The sequence below is a fragment of the Plecotus auritus genome (genome assembly GCF_963455305.1).
Source record: "Plecotus auritus genome assembly, chromosome: 7".
NCBI lineage: Eukaryota > Metazoa > Chordata > Mammalia > Chiroptera > Vespertilionidae > Plecotus > Plecotus auritus.
Genome location: NC_137774.1, coordinates 36,418,561 through 36,441,156, shown reverse-complemented (window position 1 = coordinate 36,441,156; position 22,596 = coordinate 36,418,561). Strand labels below are relative to the sequence as shown.

General features: G+C 41.2%; 1 protein-coding gene across 1 annotated transcript in view; it reads left to right on the top strand.

Moving 5' to 3' along the window:
* Positions 1–22,596, top strand: part of YWHAE (tyrosine 3-monooxygenase/tryptophan 5-monooxygenase activation protein epsilon) — a 72,631-nt gene that overhangs the window by 33,568 nt on the left and 16,467 nt on the right. The window lies entirely within an intron of this gene.

Sequence of the window (22,596 nt, the reverse complement as noted above, 5' to 3'; positions counted from 1 at the left end):
ATTTGTTTTTTCCTCTTTCTAGGGAAGGTAGAAGTTGATTTTAGAGCGTCTCCTCTGTTTAGGTTGAAACATGGAAAAGTTATATCTGTTTGAGTGTCAAGATTACTGTCTTCTGAAAAGCCTCAGTATTCATACTATCAAAAGTGAGTTCCAAAGGCATTTGACAGATAACATATTGAGTGCCAACTATGTACCAGGGGCACCATTCTAGAAACTTGGGATTTATCATTAAATAAAATAGACAAAAGATCTCTTCAAGGAGCTTATATTGTATGACTGTATAAATGCTTCCAAATGATAATTCTGTTAGTATGTGCAAATAAGAGTTAATTTGAATTAGCAATAACAGTGGAGCTTGCTATAAAGTAGGGCATTATATATATCTGGTGCTAGTGCCTGTCTCATATCAAAGACTATGGAAAGCTCTGTCCTCTCTTCATTGACTACTAGTGTAAAGTGGTACGTACTATCAAATTCAAAAAGGTATTTTTCCCTCCTTTTTTGTTAATTCTAATTCACCGGAAGGTATTTTTTCCATTGATTTTTAGAGAGTGGAAGGGGGGTTAGAAGAGGGGGAAAGACACACACACATGGATTGATTGCCTCCTAAATGTGCCCTGACAAGGGGCAGGGGAAAGAACCTGCAACCCAGCTATGATTCCCTTGACAGGGAATCGAACTCACGACCCTTAGGGCGCTAACCACTAAGCGTACCGGCCAGGCCTCAGAAACTTCTCTTTGCTCAAGTTCCAATGCATTTATAAACAAAAACATACCTCATATTATTGACTCCAATATGCTATCAGTATAACATGCAGCATTATTTTACATAACACTAAGATAAATTCTGCCAGTTGCACTATGACGCACCATTGACTTAAAAATTGGGGGAGGGTGAGGGCATGAGTGGGGGTGTGGGGGGCAATAGGGGAGATAAGGACACACATGTAATACCGTAATAAAGAAAAAATAAAATTAAAAAAAAATTGGATTTTAGAGATGTTATGAAAACATTGTCCTAATATGGTTATTATATACTGTATTCTTCAATAGAAATAATACATATTATTCAACAACATGCCTTTTTCTCTTAACATTTGTGAATGTTAAAAACACACACAAAAAAACCTTTAAAAACAAAATTGGACCGTTGTAGCCAGACTAACATGAAAAACTTTAAAAATTGTGTGGTTTGTTCATCTGGGTCAGTCTACCTTTAAAAAAAACACACCTTTGTCTGACAATAGTGTGGCTCAGTGGTTGAGTGTTGACTTATGAATCAGAAGGTCATGCTTCGATTCCCAGTCTGGGCAATCATCATTGATGTTTCTATCACTCTCCCTCTCCCTTCCTCTCAGAAATCAATCCTATCTAAGAAAGAGGAAATATGCCATCACTCCATCACAAAAGATGGCTGCACCCACAGCTGAGGCCAAGTTCCCATAAAGAGCCTTAATGAGCAATCAGCAGGGACCTGAGGCTATGCCCTCCCCAGCCCCCGTGGGGCTTGTTAGGGGACCTTAGGCTGTGTCCCCCACCTGGCAGGGCTTGACAGGGGATCTCAGGCTGAGCCCCCCACCTGGCGAGGCTTGATGGGGGACCTCAAGGTGCACTTCCCATCCTGGTGCTGGGCTGGGGGACCTCAAGGTGCGCTTCCCGTCCTGGTGCTGGGCTAGGGGACTTCAGGCCATGCCTCCCACCTGGCAGGGCTTGACAGGGGACCTCAAGGGTGCGCTTCCTGTTCTGGTGCCGGGCCAGGGGACCTGAGGCTATGCCTCCTGCCCAGCAAGGCTTGACAAGGGTGGGACTGGCCAGGTCTGGATCTAGCCCAATGTGGGGGGCCAGCAGGGTCTGGGTCTCACGCGATTTTGAGGTGCATGTGGGTGGGCAGGGACTTGACTCTGGGTCCCGTGGTGAGCCCCAGACTCTGACAGGAGGAAGGTTTTCATATACATTGTACTAATTTTCTTTCATCTCTGACACTTCCATTATAGAGAAAGGGCAAATAGCAATATTAAATTATTTCCTCTAATTAATCCCCCCTTTTAATGTGCACGAATTTCGTGCACCAGGTCACTAGTCTTATATAGTAAAAGGCTAATATGCAAATTGACTGAATAGCGGAACGACTGGTTGCTATGATGCGCACTGACCACCAGGGGCAGACACTCAATGCAGGAGCTGCCCCCTGGTGGTCAGTGCATTCCCACAGGGGGAGCGCTGCTTAGCCTGAAGTCCGGCTCACGGCTGGCGAGCGCAGCAGTGGTGGCGGGAGCCTCTCCCGCCTCTGCAGCGGTGCTAAGGACCCCTTGGGGTCCTGGACTGCGAGACGAGAGGGTGTAGGCCGAACTGAGGGACCCCTCCCACCCCCACAGTGCATGAATGTTGTGCACCATGCCTCTAGTAAGAATATATTGAAAAACACATACACACTGCCCTAGCTGGTTTGGCTCAGTGTTATGAGCGTCAGCCTGCGGACTGAAGGGTCCCGGCTCAAATCTGGCCAAGGGCACATGCCCGGGTTGTAGGCTCGATCCCCAGTAGGGGGTTTGTGGGTGGCAGCCGATCAGTGATTCTCTCATCATTGATGTTTCTATCTCTCCCTCTCGCTTCCTCTCTGAAATCAATAGAAGAAACATATTAAAAAAAAAAATTAAAGCCGAAACCGGTTTGGCTCAGTGGATAGAGCGTTGGCCTGTGGACTGAAGGGTCCCAGGTTCGATTCCAGTCAAGGGCATGTACCTTGGTTGCGGGCACATCCCCAGGAGGGGGGCGTGCAGGAGGCAGCTGATCGATGTTTCTCTCTCATCGATGTTTCTAGCTCTCTATCCTTCTCCCTTCCTCTCTGTGAAATATCAATAAAATATATTAAAAAAAATTAAAAACAAACAAACATGCACACAAAAAACCTTCCCAAGGGATTTTAGTGTGCAGTTAGGGTTGAGAACCTCTGGAATAGATATGCCCGACTGAATTAGAGTTAATGTGAGTGCTTATTAAAAATTTAGGCTTTTGGTCTGGTGCTCTACATTTAATGCATGTCTCTGGGTATACAGGCGAGTTTGACTAGCTGACCTTGTAAAACTCCTATCTAGAGGCCATCTCAGCGGTTTTTTTTTTTTCCAGTGGCCAAGGATCCTGATTTTGAGAATATTTGAATCTGTATGGTAATACTACATATTTTTTTTCTGATTTTGTCTGTTAAACTTTTTAACAAATAATGATTAATGATTATGTGTATATATTTGACCAAGTGTAGTATTAGAGGGTTACTACTGTTTTGCAGATAATTAAATATTTAACATAACTAGGTTTAACTTATAAATACTAATCAGATTTAACCTGATTTTTAAAAACATCAGTAACTGCCTTGGTTTAGAGTTGTACTGCATACCTTATGGATTTCTTAGTGATTTTTTCCTTTGTTTACTGTAACTTGTTTATTCCTATCACTTTTCCTTGTATCTGCCTCTATATTTTAATGTTTTATTTTGATTAGTTGATATTAGGAATTCTCCTTCCTCCCTTCAGAAGCATTCTTAAGCATTTCTCCTGTGAGCCCATTCTTGAATTCTTTTTTATTAATATGTTTTTATTGATTTTTTAGAGGGGAGGGAGAGAGAGAAACACCCATCGGTTGCACGCACCATTACTGGTGGTTTAACCTACAACCTGGACATGTGCCCTGACCAGACGACTTTTTGGTGCAGGGGTCCACTCTCAACCAACTGAGCCACACTGGCCAGTGCCATTCTTGGACTTTTTTTTTTTTTAAATATATTTTATTGATTTTTTTACAGAGAGGAAGGGAGAGGGATAGAGAGTTAGAAACATCGATGAGAGAGAAACATTGATCAGCTGCCTCTTGCACACCTCCTACTGCGGATGTGCTCACAACCAAGGTACATGCCCTTGACTGGAATCGAACCTGGGACCTTTCAGTCCACAGGCCGATGCTCTATCCACTGAGCCAAACCGGTCAGGGCCATTCTTGGACTTTTTAATCAAAAGGTATTTATTTAGAATGTCTTGGGAATGAGTTTCTCTTTGTGAATGATAAAAGAATTTACGATCAACACCTAAGAGAGGAGTTTGCAGTCTAGTTTAAGGAGAATTATGATTAAAATAAGGATTATTCTTACCAATTATGTGATAATAGGAATTTTAGAGAAGGAGAAACAAGGGCATTATGGACTAAAGCTGTCAGGGAAAACTGTCCTGTATCCTTTTGAATTTGTGTGTGTGTGTGTGTGTGTGTGTGTGTGTGTGTGTGTGTGTGTGTTATTTATTTTAGAGAGAGAGAGAGACACTGATTTGGTGTTCTACTCATTTATGCATTTGTTGGTTGATTCCTGTATGTGCCCTGACCCAGGGATTGAACCTATTGGGACAAGGCTCTAAACCAGTGGTCGGCAAACTCATTAGTCAACAGAGCCAAATATCAACAGTACAACGATTGAAATTTCTTTTGAGAGCCAAATTTTTGAAACTTAAACTTCTTCTAACGCCACTTCTTCAAAATAGACTCGCCCAGGCCGTGGTATTTTGTGGAAGAGCCACACTCAAGGGGCCAAAGAGCCGCATGTGGCTTGCGAGCCGCAGTTTGCTGACCATGGCTCTAAACCAACAAAGCTACCTGCCAGGGCTGTGCATGTATGTTTAATTTTGGAAGACAGGCAAGCAAAGAAAAGGATTTTTACACATTGTTGACTTCCTGTTGTGTGCCAGAGAATTTACTATATGCATTCTCATTTTTCATAACTCAGTGAGGTAACTCCCAAGTTTTAGGTGAGGAAAGAAGCTCATATAGCTTAAGTGACATACGTCAAGTAGTATGTACTTAAATACATAAGCCGGAATGAAAATCTAATCTGAATTGTCCTGGTTATAAAGATAGTGTTTTTTTACCATGCTATATTTCACGAAGTATGTGTGTTTTGGTCTAAGAAGAGTGCAAGTATTAGGTAGATATGACAAGAATAGTGAAAGTGTTGCTAGCATAGAACCTCTTTATTTTTTTTTTTAAATATCTGTTTTTATTGATTTCAGAGAGGAAGGGAGAGGGGGAGAGAGATAGAAACATCAATGATGAGAGAGAAACATTGATCTGCTGCCTCCTGCACGCCCCCACTAGGAATCCAGCCTGCAACCCGGTCATGTGCCCTTGGCTGGGATTGAACCTGGGACCCTTCAATGCACATGCAGATGGTCTATCCACTGAGCCAAACCAGCTAGGGCTAGAATAGAATCTCTTTAGAGAGACTTCCCAAACCTATTTTATTTCAGCATCTTGTTTGTTTCTTTCATAGTAGCACAAAATATATTTAGATACTAATTTATTTTATTTATTTATTTTTTTAATATATTGATTTTTTTACAGAGAGGAAGGGAGAGGGATAGAGAGTTAGAAACATCGATGAGAGGAGAAACATTGATCAGCTGCCTCCTGCACGCCCTCCACTGGGGATGTGCCCGCAACCAAGGCACATGCCCCTGACCGGAATCAAACCTGGGACCTTTCTGTCTGCAGGCCGACGCTCTATCCACCGAGCCAAACCGGCCAGGGCTAGATACTAATTTATTAATCCTGTTCATTTTAAGCCATTTAAACCTTTGCTTAAAGAAAAATCCCATTAGTGGCTTCCAAATCTTTACCAAACTGTTTACTTCAAGTAATTCCTTTAAAATTCTTTTTTTAACACACACTTAAGATGCATCTCATAACATTTTGCTGGTTTTACCTAAATATAGTAGTGATAACTACTAAAGCGTTTTATCTCCATAGGGAAGTAAAAGTGATACATTTCTCTCTTTGTTAATCCACCCGAGGATAGTTTTTCCATTTATTTTTATTATTATTTTTTAGCGAGAGTGGTAGCGGGTGAGGGGGAGAAAAAGGGGGAGATTGTGGAGTTGGGGAGGGAAAGAAAGGCGCCCCAACTGGGCCCAGGGATTGAAGCTGCAACTGAGGTATCTGCCTGTGACCTGCTTATGACCCTTTGGTGCATGGGCCAATGACCACTGACTGGTGCCAGCCAGGGCCATTTCTCTCTTTTTTAAAATAGATTTTTAAAAATCGATTTGAGAAAGAGGGAGAGAGAGAGAGAGAAACACATTGATTTGTTGTTCCACTTATTTATGCATTCATTAGTTGATTCTTGAATGTGCCCTGACCGGGCTTGAACTGGTAACCTTGAAGTATGTGGACAACGCTCTAACCAACTGAGCTACCTAGCCAGGGCATATATTTTTCTTAAAGCTACAAATCTCAGTTTTTTATTGCATCCTTAGGTCCTTGCCACATTAGTTACTATTGGAGTTAAAGTAAATAATTTAATAGGTTGAATTAGAATTTTGAGTAAAGTAAAATCTGGTTTTAGCATCTCATAGAGCTCTTAAGAGATTTGGAAGCATACCCACAGAAGTGCAAATAGCCTTTTAAAGTGATGGCATCGCAAACTTTGAGCAGACTTAAGCAGCTGAATTATTTATTATAAAATTAAAATTGTCAAATTTGGCAGGGATTTAATGTTTCACTACCAAGATAATAAAGTCAGTTTAGCTGAGAATGTTTGGTAACCAGCTTAATCCAGTGGGTTTATTAGAGTAGCTCTTTCAGAAATTATGTTCCATAGGGATCCTACTGAATTTCTTTTATGATTAACTGATAATACCTGCCCTTAAAACTGTTCATGTCAAATTCTTTTCCATGCTTTATGCTACAAAACTCATGTCTCCAGTAATTTGTTAGTGTGATAAAGTGTATGGTACTTTCTTTAGAAGGAATTTAGTTCATATATATATATTCCTAAATGCTAACAGTAGAGTCTTTATTACCGAGATATTTGGATCTTCTAGAAATCTATAAAACAGAATATTGATTGTCACTGCATTGTCGTTGAATTATGTTGAATTATGTTTAGTGAATATCCAAATTTTGCTTAGCTAATAATTCACTCATTTCTTGGACATTTCTTAAGTCCACCAGATCATTTGAAAGCAACATGCCACTTGGACACTGACATACAGAACTTTCTACAGAAATGCCCTTAATGGTATCATTACATTAGATCAGAAGTATCCAACCAAGTGAAGACTGCTTCTCTTGTGTACATCTAGTCAAACATTTTTTGACTATTCCTTCTTAAGTAAAGATCCATCTGGTAAATTCCTTAAGTTTAGTACCTTGGAATATTTTTCCCTAACAAACTTTCATACTTTTTAATCAAACAATAAAAAACAGTTTAACTTGGGCCCTGACTGGTTTGGCTCAGTGGATAGAGCGTCGGCCTGCGGACTGAGGGTCCCAGGTTCGATTCCAGTCAAGGGCATGTACCTTGGTTGCGGGCACATCCCCAGGAGGGGGCGTGCAGGAGGCAGCTGATCGATGTTTCTCTCTCATCGATGTTTCTAGCTCTCTATCCCTCTCCCTTCCTCTCTGTGAAAAATCAATAAAATATATTTAAAAAACACACACAATTTAACTTGGGACATTTTAAGGTATTGCTTTGATGCCATTAACCATAGACAAAATTTGTGGTATGCATTATTTGCCCATAGTTCTATGTGTATCTCTGCTCTTTTAAATAATGTTTGATTTTACTTGACAGCCTTTTTTAGTGTAATTTTATTGAGTTTAAGAAAAAACATTTTAATATGTTGAGACACTAGTGTTTCCGCCCTGTTTCCCAACTTCTTGTACTTAGGCATCCGTATTAAGTGAACTATTTTGGCTAGTGCAGTGTGAGCAGAAATTATGTCTAAGAATATGTGTAACTAACTGTAGAGGCAGTGAAAACCCTTTCCTGGTTCTATGTTTCTTTCCTTGCTTTTTTTGACAAGGGAAGCCTTAAGTGTTAAATGGTCCAACTTCTTGATGGTGGACCCTCACTTAAACATTTGAGTGAGAAAGAAAGCTTTGTTGTGTCAATCCTCTGAGATTTGGGGGAGTTTTTTACTTTCCAAGCACACTTATCCTTTGGGGATACAGAGTTATCTATCACAATTCATGGCTAGTGATTCTTTAGAAGAGGTTTAAAACATGTTTACTGTCTTGTGCTTTCAATTTTGAGATGCTAAGTAGATTATATTTAGATTTTTCTGCTTTCCAGAATCAGGCAAGGCACATGTTGCTTCAAAATTAATTGGTTTCTCTAAAGATGAATAAACTCATCCTTTGGCTGGTATGTTAAATATGTACATGCCATATTAAGAACATTTTGCTTTCATGACATGCCTTCGAATAGGAGCGAATCATAACACTTCGCTCCTCTGCGCAAATTTTCCTGAATTCTAAACTACATCTCTTGAGAACTAAGTATTGAGATTTTAAGGGAGACATTTATTTCATTAAGTTCTCTGGCTATCTTGAGCTCTTTTATCTTAGGTTTTTAGTTCTCCCTTTGGTCTTCAATCTAGCTTTCTCTCAGTACTATTGCTGGCATAGGTCTGGGTTTCAGTTTTTTATTGGGGACCCCACCCCCCAAATGCAGACATCAGGTTTTCCTTTGCCTGCTGTACTTCTCTATTTCCCTTTCAGCCCAGAAGACACCAAACACATTTTTACTACATACAGTGCGCAAGAGCCATTCATCTTTTTATTTTTTATTTTGAGGGTACATTTATTAAAGCTTGGGATAATGAAACAAGGAAGGGCCTAGGATAGAAGAAGCAACAGGAGAGAGCCTAGGTAGGAGGGGCTGCTTTGGCTCTGTAGAGACGTAATGGGAAAGAAATGTGAGCCAAGGTGGGTCTGCTGTCAGCTTACTGGAAAGTCAGAGAAAAGGGGGCCTTGGAGATAAGTTCAGGGGGTTAGCCCAGGGCAAGCTGCCGCTGCCCATTGCTCCCTTGGGTGTGTAAGTCTCATGGGGACCCTTAGAGTTTAGGAGAAAGAAAATAAACTCGAAAAGGAGATTTGAGTGGTACCCCAAGGAGGGCATGCCAAGAGCCATTCATCTTTACACAGGGATCCTAGCTCTTGGTATTAACGGTCTTTTGATAATCATAAAATTGGAATATTCCTGAAATCGAAGCAATTGACACTCCCCTTCTAAGTTCACCTTTTATCATCAAAGGATAAAGTACTTTTTCCCTCAACACATCAGCAAATGCTTCAATATATTCTCTTCTGCTTGCTGTTCTCTTCCAGTGCAGATGGCGCTTTGTGATGCTGAATCTTTTGTATTCGTTGTATTCAAGTTTTAGTTACTTTGTGAAAAGTCTATAAGGTAATAGTCATGTGATAGAGAAAAACTCAATGTGAGGGAAAGATGGCATTTTATTGAAAAGTACATGTCTTACTCAGGTCTTCCTGTTTTGAAGATGTGCTCTCGTTTAATAGAACTATTACATTAATTTATCTTACGGGGTAAAGATTTCTCTATGTCAGTCCAGTTGTATGCATATAAAATATATTCTGATAGATCCCAGACTTAACGATGTCTGATAACTAATAATTGGTCTAGAGAGATTTTTACTGGGGTGAATTTTATAATTACAAGGTGAAATTTATAGAGAGAGTTTTACAATTTACAGAGATACCCTTGCTTTTTCTCCCCTGACTTCATGATAGTGTTGTGTTACCCCTAAGATAACTTTGCATTCTTTCCATTTGACATAGTGATTTGAGAAGCTTGCCTTCATGCAAGCCAGAAATAAATTTGTTTTAAGTTTCTCCTCATGTTGGGTCTTTGAAGAAGTTTTCAATAGTCCCCGGTCAGCTGAAGATTCCATTGTTATCATTTTCATGTCTGTCATCTGGATTACTTTTCATTGAGAAAGGGGACTTCAGAACTACACACTTAGTTCATCTTAGTCTTTAAAAAACATTGTGTTTAAATACACATAATTTACCATCTTAACCATTTTAAAAAAATGTTTTTATTGATTTTAGAGAGGAAGGGGAAGGGAGATAGCTAGAAATATCAATGAGAGAGAAACATCGATCTGCTTGCTGCTGCCTCCTGTACACCTCCTACTGGGGATTAAGTCAGCAACTGGGGTATGTGCCCTGACAGGGAGACCTTTTTTTTTTTTTTTTTTTAAACATATTTTATTGATTTTTTACAGAGAGGAAGGGAGAGGGATAGAGAGTTAGAAACATCGATGAGAGAGAAACATCAATCAGCTGCCTCCTGCACACCCCCTACTGGGGACGTGCCCGCAACCAAGGTACATGCCCTTGACCAGAATCGAACCTGGGACCTTTCAGTCCGCAGGCTGACGCTCTATCCATTGAGCCAAACCGGTTTCGGCGACAGGGAGACCTCTTGATGTATGAGTTGATGCTCAACCATTGAGCCACACTGGCTGGGCCCATCTTAACAATTTTTAAGTGTACAGTTCAGTGGTATTTTTGTGCAGCCATCACCACTGTCCATCCCCATAACACTTTTCATCTTATAAATCTGAAACTATACTCATAAAACAATAACTCCATTCTCCCCTCCTCTCACCCCCTGCCAACCACCATTATACTTTCTGTCTATGATTTTTTAAAAAAAATATATTTTATTGATTTTTTACAGAGAGGAAGGGAAAGAGATAGCCAGAAACATCGATGAGAGAGAAACATCGACCAGCTGCCTCCTGCACACCTCCTACTGGGGATGTACCCGCAACCAGGGTACATGCCCTTGACTGGAATCGAACCTGGGACCCTTGAGTCCGCAGGCTGACGCTCTATCCACTGAGTCAAACGGGTTAGGGCCTGTCTATGTTTTTTAACTAAGAATACCTCATGTAAGTGGAATCATACAGTATTTGTTTTTTTTTTGTGAGTATCTTTCACTTAGCACAGTGTCCTCAAGGGCAGTTCCTGTTGTGGCATATTGCAGAATTTCCTTTTTTTTTTTTTTAAAATATATTTTATTGATTTTTTACAGAGAGGAAGGGAGAGTGATAGAGAGTTAGAACATCGATCAGCTGCCTCCTGCACACTCCCCACTGGGTATGGGCCCGCAACCAAGGTACATGCCCTTGACCGGAATTGAACCTGGGACCCTTGAGTCTGCAGGCCGACGCTCTGTCCACTGAGCCAAACCGGTTCGGGCAGAATTTCCTTTTTTTAAAAGACTTAGAAATTGATTTTTAGAGGGATAGAAAGGAAAGGTGGGAGGGAAGGAGAGAGGGAGAGCGAGGGAAGGAGGGAGAGAGAGAAGCATGGTGTGTGTGTGTGTGTGTGTGTGTGTGTGTGTGTGTGTGTGTGTGTGTGTGTGTGTGTGTGTGTGTGTGTGATTTTGCTTACCCATTTATCCGTCAATGGACACTGGTTGTTGTCCACCTTTTAGCTATTATGAATAATGCTGCTGTGAATATGAGTGTATAAATATCTCTTCAAGACCCTGCTTTCAATTCTTTTTGGTGTATATATATGTGTATATATCCAGAAGTATAATTGCTGGGTCACATGGTGTTGAGTTTTTAAAAATTTTTGAGGAACCACTATGCTGTTTTACACACAGAGGCACTATTTTACATGCCCACCAACAGGGCACTTTTTTTTTTTTTCTGTACATCCTCACTAACACTTAGTGTTTTTTTTTTTTTTATAGTCGCCATCTTTAATGGATGTGAGGTGATAGATCATCTTAATGTTTTAGATAGATAAAGGAAAGAGCTTGTTTTTTTTCCTTAACTGTTTTCCTCTAAATGAGCCATAGCTCTTGATCAAATCTGGTTGTTGTATAAAGTGGCATTTTTCTATCCTTTGTATAGATTGCTTTGATGGGCTTGTTCTGCCTCTTTCTTTTTTGTACCAGCTAGTCACTTTTTTTTATATAAAAGAAGACAAATTATAACCCTACACTTTCTAACTGTCCTTTATTGATAATCTATAGCAGATGGATCAGTAAGATTTTAGTATACTAGATTCTCAGAATATCCCCAAATGCCTTGACTCCTGTACTGTATTATGAGATTGTGTAGGTTCTCCTTTAAGTAATTTCATTTACAGGATTCAATCTCAGATCATATAATACTAGGTACTTCATATTTTAAGTCTGTAGTTGCCGTAGTCTTATTAGTTGGGAATATTATGTTAATTTATGGGCACTTTGCTAAAGTGTGATGACATAGAACACCTATGGTAAATTCTCTATATATTTAATGAACATAGCTCAGACCTTTAGGATGATTCTGAGTCTGAAGAGTTACTTAGGGACAGGTAAAATGAAATTTTTAACGGTTCTGCAGCAAAAGGGCCTATTGAAAGTGCTGAGAAAGGACATTAGAATCTCTGGTTCTATATAGAGGGCATGGTTAAAACAGTTTTTGTTTACTTAGACAGTCAAGCCTGCCAGAATTTATTTCTCTATTTAACATAGTTTGGTCTACGCTCTTAATTCTTTCATCAAGTGTTTGTGGGCCCTTTGTGGCATTAAATACTGTGCTCTTTTGGGAATATAAAGACGCCATTTATGGTCTTTTAGGAAGGTAATATTTGACCGGAAGGAAAACACTGATCCTTACTACAGAGAAATACAAACATAGATTTGAGAGCGCAGGAAGGCTTCCTTCACAGAATAAGGGTTTTGAGTTGATTTAGAGGGGTGAATAGTTTACTAGGCAAAGAGGAAAGGTCAGTGGCCAACTGATTGATCAAGATCTTTACAGAACCTTGAATGACTGAACCTTTTTAAGGCAATGTGTGATGCTGAGGACTTTTTCTTTCCATGGGGCAATTACCTTCAGTATTCTTGGATTTCAGAATTTGTTTCTGTGAGCACTTTACTTGGAAAGTTAGTTGAATGTGGTTAAGAGCTCAGGCACTTAAGTTTGATTGTCTGGATTTGAATTCTGGTTTTACCACACATTAGCTGTGTGACTTCAGGCAAGTTACTCATAGTTTCAGTTTTCTGTCTTTTAAAGTCAGGATTACATGTTGTAACAGTTGCCAAACATTATTTTCCATGTTGGGAGAAATTATGACCTGGTTTGCTTTGGTATGAGGCACATTAATTATGTCAGCCAGTACACAGGGCCTGCTTGTTTTCCCATGGCTGATTCTTAACATTTTGCTTTCATCCTGACCCTGGATCTTATTATGAACTATAGAATTGGGCCTTGTGGTAACTTCTGGACAGTCTGATAGGTGGACATGGGCCCTTTTTTAGATCTTGTACTCTATCCTTTGAAACTCAGCAGAGACTTGTTTTAAAATCTTGGGAGAATTAAGTTTACTGGGTTGTTGATGTAGATATATTAGTGGCATGAGAGTTTGTATTCTCTACTAGGCATTGGCAGTAAGTTTATTGGAGATGATGTTGGGGGTGTTAACTTTGTAGGTGGAAAAAATGTGTTCTAAGCACAAACCACATTTTAATGCATTAAGCTTTTGTGTCTGTTGTCATTGAAACCATTTATCTTGCATCTGTTCTTATATAGGCAAACAAAGGGATCCCCATAAAGATGAATTCAAATCTGAGGCAATATGATTAAATCAAAGCACAACTCTGGAGTCAGTTTGCTTGAGTTTTACTCTACTGAATTTGTGACGTTTGAGCCAGTTTAACCTTCACATTCATTAGTTTCCTTTTATAAAATGGGGATAATTTTAGTACCTGCTTCAAGCTCTGTTGAGAAGATTAAATGCACTGGAACATGCAAAGCATTTGGAACAATGCCTGGCATGAGGTATTTTATTTGTGAATGAGTTTATTGAATGAGTGTGTGACTACTTCAAAGAGCAAAAACAGGAACCAAAGCTAAATTAAAATCAAGGTGAAAAACATTTGATTCTCTTTTTGGCAGTCCACTAACAAATAGAGGCAAGCTGATTTAATGTAATGAATGTGTCACTAGGCTATTATCTCACAATGAAAGAGAAATGACTTGGAACCAAACAGGCCTATCAGTAACAGTGGTGATTGTCAGTCAGCTACCCATTGGCGCCAAACTATCAGAAGTTCCAGAAATTGTATTTTATTGCCCAGACTTCATGTACCAAACTGCCTGTGCATCCATAAGTAGTGATTTGACCATGAGTCTCAATTCTCTGGTTTATAAGTTATTATCATACCTGCTGTGAACAAGTTTGACAGTCTTCTGCATCTCAGAAATGCTTGGATCACATTGATGAAATAATTGCAGCTAAGATATTATCATGAAATAATAGTTGTGTTGTGAAATTTATGTGAATAAAGTTGGTGTTAACTCTTTGCTGATGGAGGTTTTGAGAGTGTGGTCAGTGTAGACTTTTGGATAAGTCAGCTTTCACATAGTTTTGGGGTGTTAAAAAAAGATAGGGATGACACTAATGTTATAATAGCTTCATTATAGTCATAATTGGTACAAAGTACTGATTATAGAACTTTTAGGGGTAGTAGGAAGGCTCTTTTCTCTTCTGACTCATGCTACTACCGTGTTTCCCTGAAAATAAGACAGTCTTATATTAATTTTTGCCCCCAAAGACACGCTAGGTCTTATTTTCAGCGGATGTATGATTTTTTTTCCATGAAGAAGAATACGGTACACATTTATTGTTAAGTGAAAATAAAGGAAATTTATTACCTGTATACGGTATGGTAGTACGGTAGTTGTCAACACAAACCAGACAAACTGAATCCTACAGTATCAAGAATTTACTCATTTATTCAATGACAATCATGTCATCATCTTCTGGAACATCATCATAACAATCCAATTCCTGAATTTCCTGGTGAATTTCTTGTGACTCCATTTCTTTCAGAATCAGTGGACCAAATCTCTCATGTTTAGCAATAGCACTGTCTTTAAATGAGTACTTCTTGTCAAGGTAGCCTGCTCGCAGTGCATTTGCAATGCAACTGTCAGTGATTTTCTCCCATGAATTCTTCACCCAAGTCACAACTTCTTGCAGTTTAGGTTTCACAAAGTTTCCACGCTGATTTCTCTCCATTCTATTTTCAATGTAGTCATTAATTTCCATGCGCAAATTGTCTTTGAATGGCTTGTTTATTGCAATGTCAAGAGTCTGGAGATAGGCCGTCATTCCCGCAGGAATCATTATCTGATCTATTTTTCTTTTGTGAAGAAATGTCTTCATGTCTTTAGCGTGGTGAGTGCTGGCTGCATCCCAGACTAGCAGACCTCTTTGGCTCCCTCACATAACAAGCTGCAGCATTAAATCGACCCACTTCCTTATAACTCTTGTGTGGCCCAGGCTTTTTCAGTTTCAGGAACAAAAACGCCCAAAATGCGTTCAATCTTTTCCTTCTTGCCCTTAGAAATGATTAAAGGTGGGATTTTAGTGCCATCCAGACGAATTGCCAAAATACAGGAAACACGCACACTTTCGTAAGCAGTGGAAGGAATGTACGCTAAGGAGGCACCCCGCTGTTCAATTGTTGTTTGAGATGATTGGCCCATAAACACTGCAGTTTCATCCATAGCAATCATGTTGGAAAGAATGTATTTAGAGAAGTCAGCATCATCAATAAAAGACTTGAATGCAAGTGCTCGCTTAATAACTTGAGTATCTTCCAACCTAAACAATGTTGTAGATCTTCTTAAAGACAGTTCACTTCGCTGAAGGAAATTATCCAGCCAGTGTTGTGATGCTTTGAAGTCTTCGGGGGCTATGTCAAACTGTGGTGCCATTGCAAGGGCAAATTCTTGAATCTGAGCCCTATTCACAACCAAAGCCTTTGCTCTTCTGTCAGCAACCCATTCACAGATCAGGTCTTCCAGCTGGGAAAATAATGGTTGCCGACCTGATCCACACTTGCGCTTTTTAGCATTTCCCTTGTCCACTTGTTCAATGAGGTTACTATACTCTGCTCGCCATTTTCGGACCAGTCGGATACTCAACATCTTCTCTTTGCAGAAAGCAGTAAGATTTTGGCCCCAAGAGTCTTCCACGATTCCTTTCTTGTACTCCATGGAGTAGCTTTTTCTTTTTGCGCTCATTTCTAGGGGTAAAAAAAAAGGAATTGTGGTATCAAGGTTGGGGGAGGGGGATCACTCAAAATGACAGGGGGGATCAGGGGGGGGAATCAAAATGGCACAGGAGAATCAGAGGGGAGATTACCATTTTAGTAACACCTTTTGAGCCTCCTGTGTCATTTTTTTTATTTTTTATTTATTTTTTTTATTGATTTTTTACAGAGAGGAAGGGAGAGGGATAGAGAGCTAGAAACATCGATGAGAGAGAGACATCGATCAGCTGCCTCCTGCACACCTCCCACTGGAGATGTGCCCGCAACCAAGGCACATGCCCCCGACCGGAATCGAACCCGGGACCCCTCAGTCCGCAGGCCGAAGCTCTATCCACTGAGCCAGACCGGTTTCGGCGCCTCCTGTGTCATTTTGATTGCCCCCTCTGATCCTCCTGTGTCATTTTAAGTGATCCCCCTCCCCCCACCCCTGTGCCACTGAACACCTTCACCAGACATCCCCCCTACCCCTTTATCAGACATTTACCCCCTGGGGCCTGCCTGGGGACTGTCACTGGGCTTGCTGGGGCCTGGATCTGGACTGGAGCAGGGTCTGCCACTGACTGAGAACCTTCAGTCATCATGAAGGCGGCCGCGAGCATCAGGTAGTGTCATCAGAGACAGACCAGCACTCACCACCTTTGCCGCGTCCCATCCGCTCTAATCCTCCTGTTCTTCTACACACATCTGCGAAAGTCTCCTCCTCTCTCCTGCCCCCGCACTCAACGCTCACTCCGACCTCCGCTCCGCCTCCACACAGCAGTGACGTCAGGACTCCGCGTAACGTCACTGGTTGCTAGACGCCAGTCGGGGCGGCCCTAGCGACCAGTTTACGGTAAATTAATTTTCATTCTGAGACAGAGCCTGGGCCTTATTTTCGGGGGATGCCTTATATTTCACTCAGAAGGAAACCTGTAAGTAGGTCTTATTTTCGGAGGATGTGTTATTTTCAGGGAAACACGGTACTATCCCTTAATCTATTACTGTCTTCTGCAATGAAGAAATTCCTGAAGATGAGAGGTTGAGTATTTGAGGTTTTAAAAGTAAATAATTCTTATAACTCAGTAATAAAAGGGCAAATAAATAAATTTTAAAATTGGAAAAGCATATGAATATTTTCTAAAGAATATACACAAATGGCCTAAAGCACCTGAAAAGATGCTCACCATCATTAGCCATCAAGGAAATGCAAATCAAAATCATGAGATACCACTTTTACACCCACTTGGATGCCTATTTTTATTTTCTAAATATATTTTAACCCCGGGCACGTGCCCTGACTGGGAATCGAGCGGTGATCTCATTGTTCATAGATTGTCGCTCAACCACTGAGCCACACCAGCCAGGCAGAACTCAAGTTTCTTGCCTTGTAGCACATTCAGCCACGTTGGCTGGTTTTAGAATGATGTGTGCAAGAAGTTTGCCTTTGATGTTGGCATTCTTTTTCCTTTCATATTTTCTTCTGAATTTTCTTTGATAGTTTTTGTTTAAAATCTGTTCTTCCTTTAGGAGTTACCTTTTTGTGTCTTAGTGGCAGTGGATAGTGGGACTCAAAGAACTGTCATTGAGCATGATGCAGTTCTTTACTAGGGTCTTGGTGCATACTTTTAATTGCACAAATGTGTCTACATAAGTAAAAACAGGTTAACTAACTAATTTGTCAAAATTTTAAACATACATTAGGAAATCCTACTTTATCTTTTTTTTTTAAAAAAAAATATTTTATTGACCTTCCTACAGAGAGGAAGGGAGAGGGATAGAGAGCTAGAAACATCGATGAGAGAGAAACATCAATCAGCTGCCTCCTGCACACTCCCCACTGGGGATGCGCTCTCAACCAAGGTACATGCCCTTGACCGGAATCGAACCTGGGACACTTCAGTCCGCAGGCCGACGCTCTACCCATTGAGCCAAACCGGTTAGGGCCCTACTTTATCTTACAACTGATTTTCAGCTTTAACGGACACCCCCTCTTCCGAATTAGCCTCTTATATTTTACTGCACAATATTTGGAACCACGAAGTTCCCTACATCCATCCTCAAGACACGTATGTACTTATGCCTCCTTCCTTGAGGGGGCCAATCTTAGTGTTGGCAGCAGGGTAGCCCAGCTTATATTTTCATTTCTTGCCCTCGGTCTTGTGCCAGTTGTCTTGATGCTGATGGCTCGGTGCTGGCTGAAATGAGCTAGAGCTTTACTTTATCAAGTGATGAAAACGTTGTAAAATTGATTGTGGTGATGGTTACACAGTTCTGTGAATATATTAAAACTGTTGAATTGTATACTTTAAATGGGTGAGTTGTATGATATGTGAATTACAGATCAATAAAGCTGTTATTTAATAAAAGTGGATAGCTTCTGCTTCTGTAGTTGTATCACAGTCTTTTGTGCATTGTTTTGTGGCTTTCTAAATGAAGGGGATTTCAGGGGTCCTCGAACTTTTTAAACAGGGGGCCAGTTCACTGTCCCTCAGACCGTCTGAGGGCCGGACTATAGTTTTAAAAAAAAACTATGAACAAATTCCTATGCGCAACTGTGGGCCCAGGACGAGTCGGCTGCTAAGCAGGTCAGGCAGCGGCACCCGGTGGGCCGGATAAATGTCCTCAGTGGGCAGCATGTGGCCCGTGGGCCGTAGTTTGAGGACCCCTGATATTGAATCTGGGATAGTAGAATATCATTGAATGTTATAAACATATTTTCCCCCTCAACATTTTAAAAAATATTGAATGTACATTATTAAAATTTCAAAGCATAAAAATGTGAAGAGAGAACCAAGATGGCTCCCACAACCACATCAAAATTATAACTAACATACAAAACAAATACCGTTCAGAACCGCTGGAAAGCTGGCTGAATGGAAGTACTACAACTAGAGAAGTAAAGAAGAAACCACACTGAGACTGGAAGGGGTGCAGAGATGCGGAACAGGCTCTTCTGGAACCTATGTGTGCTGCTTTTTTAATTGGGAGGGAGATTGCCTCTGCGGAAGCCGCCTGGAGGAGCAAGGGGTCCCAGCCCCACACCAGATCCCCAGCCCAGGGTTCCAGAGCTGGGGAAAGAAGTCCCTAAGGGCAGTAAGAACTCCAGACTAATACACAGGCTGCTGGAGACCCAGCTGCTCCTCTTAAAAGGCTGGCACCGTGGAATTAACTTACAAGCTCCCGTTTCCTCTGAGCTCCAGTGCTGGGCGAGGCTCTGGGGGGACCCAGACACATATGGGGAGAAACTGGACTGTCTGGCATTGGGGCAGGAACTCGGGCATCTTTCTCCCAGATGGAGGTGCTCACAGTGGTCGTCGTTCCAGTGCTGGGACCTCCTGGGTACAGGGCTGACTGGCAGCCATTTCTGTTTGTTCCACCCTTGTGATTCTCTGAGACCCCGCCCCACCCAATTTACAACCCCACCCAAGCTGTACGCAGTGGCTTTGCATATGAATGGTCGTTTCTTTCTCAGGCTAAAAATCTGTCTAACAAGCTGCAGCTGGGTCAGGGAGCCCCAAACCTATCAATAAAAGGCCCAAGACCCGGCAACAGCCTGCCTTGCTTCACATTTGGGCCTTGTCTGGGCACTTCCAAACCCCATACAAAGAGCAGGAATCTGTAGATCTCTCTGTAGCTCCTGCTGGATGGACCCAGACAGTGGCTGACTCTGCACCTCCCTGGAGACCCAAGAGCCAGTGTATCCAGTGGTCAGTGTGAGACCATACTAGATTACAACTCCTCACATCCATAAGCAACACACACAATGGGCAGACTCTGAGCACCAAAGCCCCAATGAAGCAAGTCCTGCTCCATAAAGGGTGTCTTTGCACAGCAGCTCTCCCACTGTAGTCCCCACAGCCAATTGGCCTGGAGGTCAATTCCTCCCAGTGGTACCAACAGCAATCAAGGCTCAACTACAACAAAACTGCACATAGCTCACAAAGAGATACACCAAGAGTGTCCACCTCAGGTGATTGGGGAGGCTGAGCCACTGGGCCCTATAGGACACATACTGCACAAGGCCACTCTTATCAACTCGAGGAGACTTAGCAGCAACCCAATACATAGAAACAAATATAAGAAAAGTATAGCATAGAGAATAGTCAATAGTCCTAAATAATAAAAGATATAATAAAAGCCTAATATGCTTTTAGGAAGCAACTAAAATGCGGAGACAAACATGTCACAAATGAAAGAAATGGAAGAAAGCAAACTACTGGACATAGAGTTCAAAACCACAGTTTATAAGGTTACTCAAGAATCTTCTAGAAACCTCTGAGGAATTTAGTGAGACTTTCAAGGATCTTGGTGAGAATGCCAAAAAAATGGAAAAAGACCAGTCAGAAATTAAGCATACACTGATTGAAATAAAGAATTATATGCAGGGACTCAACAGTAGACTAGAGGATCCCAAGAATCAAATCAATGATTGGAAATACAGGGAAGCAAAAAACATCCAACCAAAGAGCAAAAAGAAAAAAGGAATCCAAAAATAGGAAGATAGTGTAAAGAGCCTCTGGGACAACTTCAAGTGTACCAACATCCAAACTAAGGGGGTGCCAGAAGAAGAGAGAGAGCAAGATATTAAAAATCTATTTGAAGAAATAATGACAGAAAACTACCCCTGCCTGGTGAAAGAAATAGACCTACAAGTCCAGAAAGCACAGAGAACCCCAAACAAGAGGAATCCAAAGAGGACCACACTAAGACACATCATAATTTAAAATGCCAAGGTCAAAAGACAATCTTTTTTTAAAATGTATTTTTATTGATTTCAGAGAGGAAGGAAGAGGGAGAGAGAGAGAGAGAAACATCCATGATGAGAGAGAATCATGGATCGGCTGCCTCATGCAAGTCCCCCACTGGGTACGAGCCCACAACCTGGGCATGTGCCCTTGACTGGAATCAAACCTGGGACCCTTCAGTTCACAGGCTGATGCTCTATCCACTTGAGCCAAACCAGCTAGAGCCAAAGAGAGAATCTTACAAGCAACAAGAGAAAAACTGTTAAGTACAAGGGAGTACCCATACGACTGTTAGCTGATTTCTCAACAGAAACTATGCAGGCCAGAAGGGAGTGGCAAGAAATATTCAAAGTGATGAATAGCAAGAACCTACAACCAAGATTACTCTACCCAGCAAAGCTGTCATTTAGAATTGAAGGTCAGATAAAGAGCTTCACAGACAAAAATCTAAGGAGTTCATCACCACCAAACTAGTATTATATGAAATGCTAAATGGTGTTCTTTAAGAAGAAAAAGTAAAGATAAAAAATATGAACAACAAAGTGACAACAAATACATATCTTATAAGCAATTGAATCTAAAAATCTAACGAATAAAAAAATCTGATGAACAGAATAATAAACTGGTGAATGGAATAGAATCGGGCATGGAAATGGAACAGACTGACAATTCTTGGAGGGAAAAGGGTGTGGGGGGGTGCAGGAAGAGATTAGACAAAGATCTTATATGCATGTAGGAATTACCTATGGACACAGACAATAGGGTTGTAGGGGCCTGGGGTGGGGTTGGAACTGGGTGGAGGGGAGCTATGGGAGGGAAAAAAGGGACATCTGTAATAATTCAACAATAAAGATTAATTAAAAAAATGAAGATCTAAATAATGTGGTTTAGTTCCCAGATACATAACATTGTTAACTGCTTGATGGTTTTAGATATTTGTATATAGTTTTTCCACAGGTAATGTTGCAAAGCCTTACAATTTTAAATAATTAATGTTCTTGGCCTGGCTGGTGTGGCTCAGTTGGATGGAGCATCATCCTGATTCCTGGTCAGACACATACATACCCAGGTTGCTGGCTTGAGTCCTGTTCAGGGTGCATGTGGGAGGCAACCGATATTTCTCTCACATCGATGTCTGCTGTTTGTCTCTTCTTTCCTCTCAAATCAATTTATAAAAATAGGTAAACAAAGTACAATATTAAAACCAAGAATTAATGCTATTTTTGGTGTAGCTAGGTTATTTTTTTTCATTGCTTTGGAATAATTTAGAAAAGCGAATTATTGGTTGACTTCTAAAAAATTTTTCGATTATAGTTGACATTCAATATTAGTTTTAGGTGTACAATGTAGTGGTTAGACATTTAAGTAACTTACAAAGTGAGCCCCGCTCCCCCCCCCCCCCCCCCCAATAAGCCTAGTAGTACCACCGCCCACCTGGCACCATATATAGTTATTGCAATACCAGAGGCCTGGGGATCCCTCGGCCTGGCCTGTGGGATCGGGCCGAAAGCGGCTCTCCGACATCCCCCAAGGGGTGCCAGATTGTGAGACGGTGCAGGCTAGGCTGAGGGACCCCACTGGTGCACAATCGGGGTTGGGGAGGGACCCTGTGAGGGCTCCAGGGCGTGTCTGGCCCGTCTTGCTCAGTCCTGATCAGTCCTGATCAGCTGGACTCCAGCAGCAAGCTAACCTACTGGTTGAAGCGTCTGCCCCCTGATGGTAAGTGCACGTCATAGCGACTGGTCGACTGGTCGATGGGTCGACTGTCTGCTCCCTGGTGGTCAGTGCACATCAAAGGTTGAGCGGCCTTAGCATATCAGCATACTATGCTTTGATTGGTTGAATGGACAACCAGACACTTAGCATATTAGGCTTTTATTATATCTTTTATTACTTAGGATTATTGACTATTCTCTATGCTATACTTTACATCCCAGTGACTATTTTGTAACTGCCAA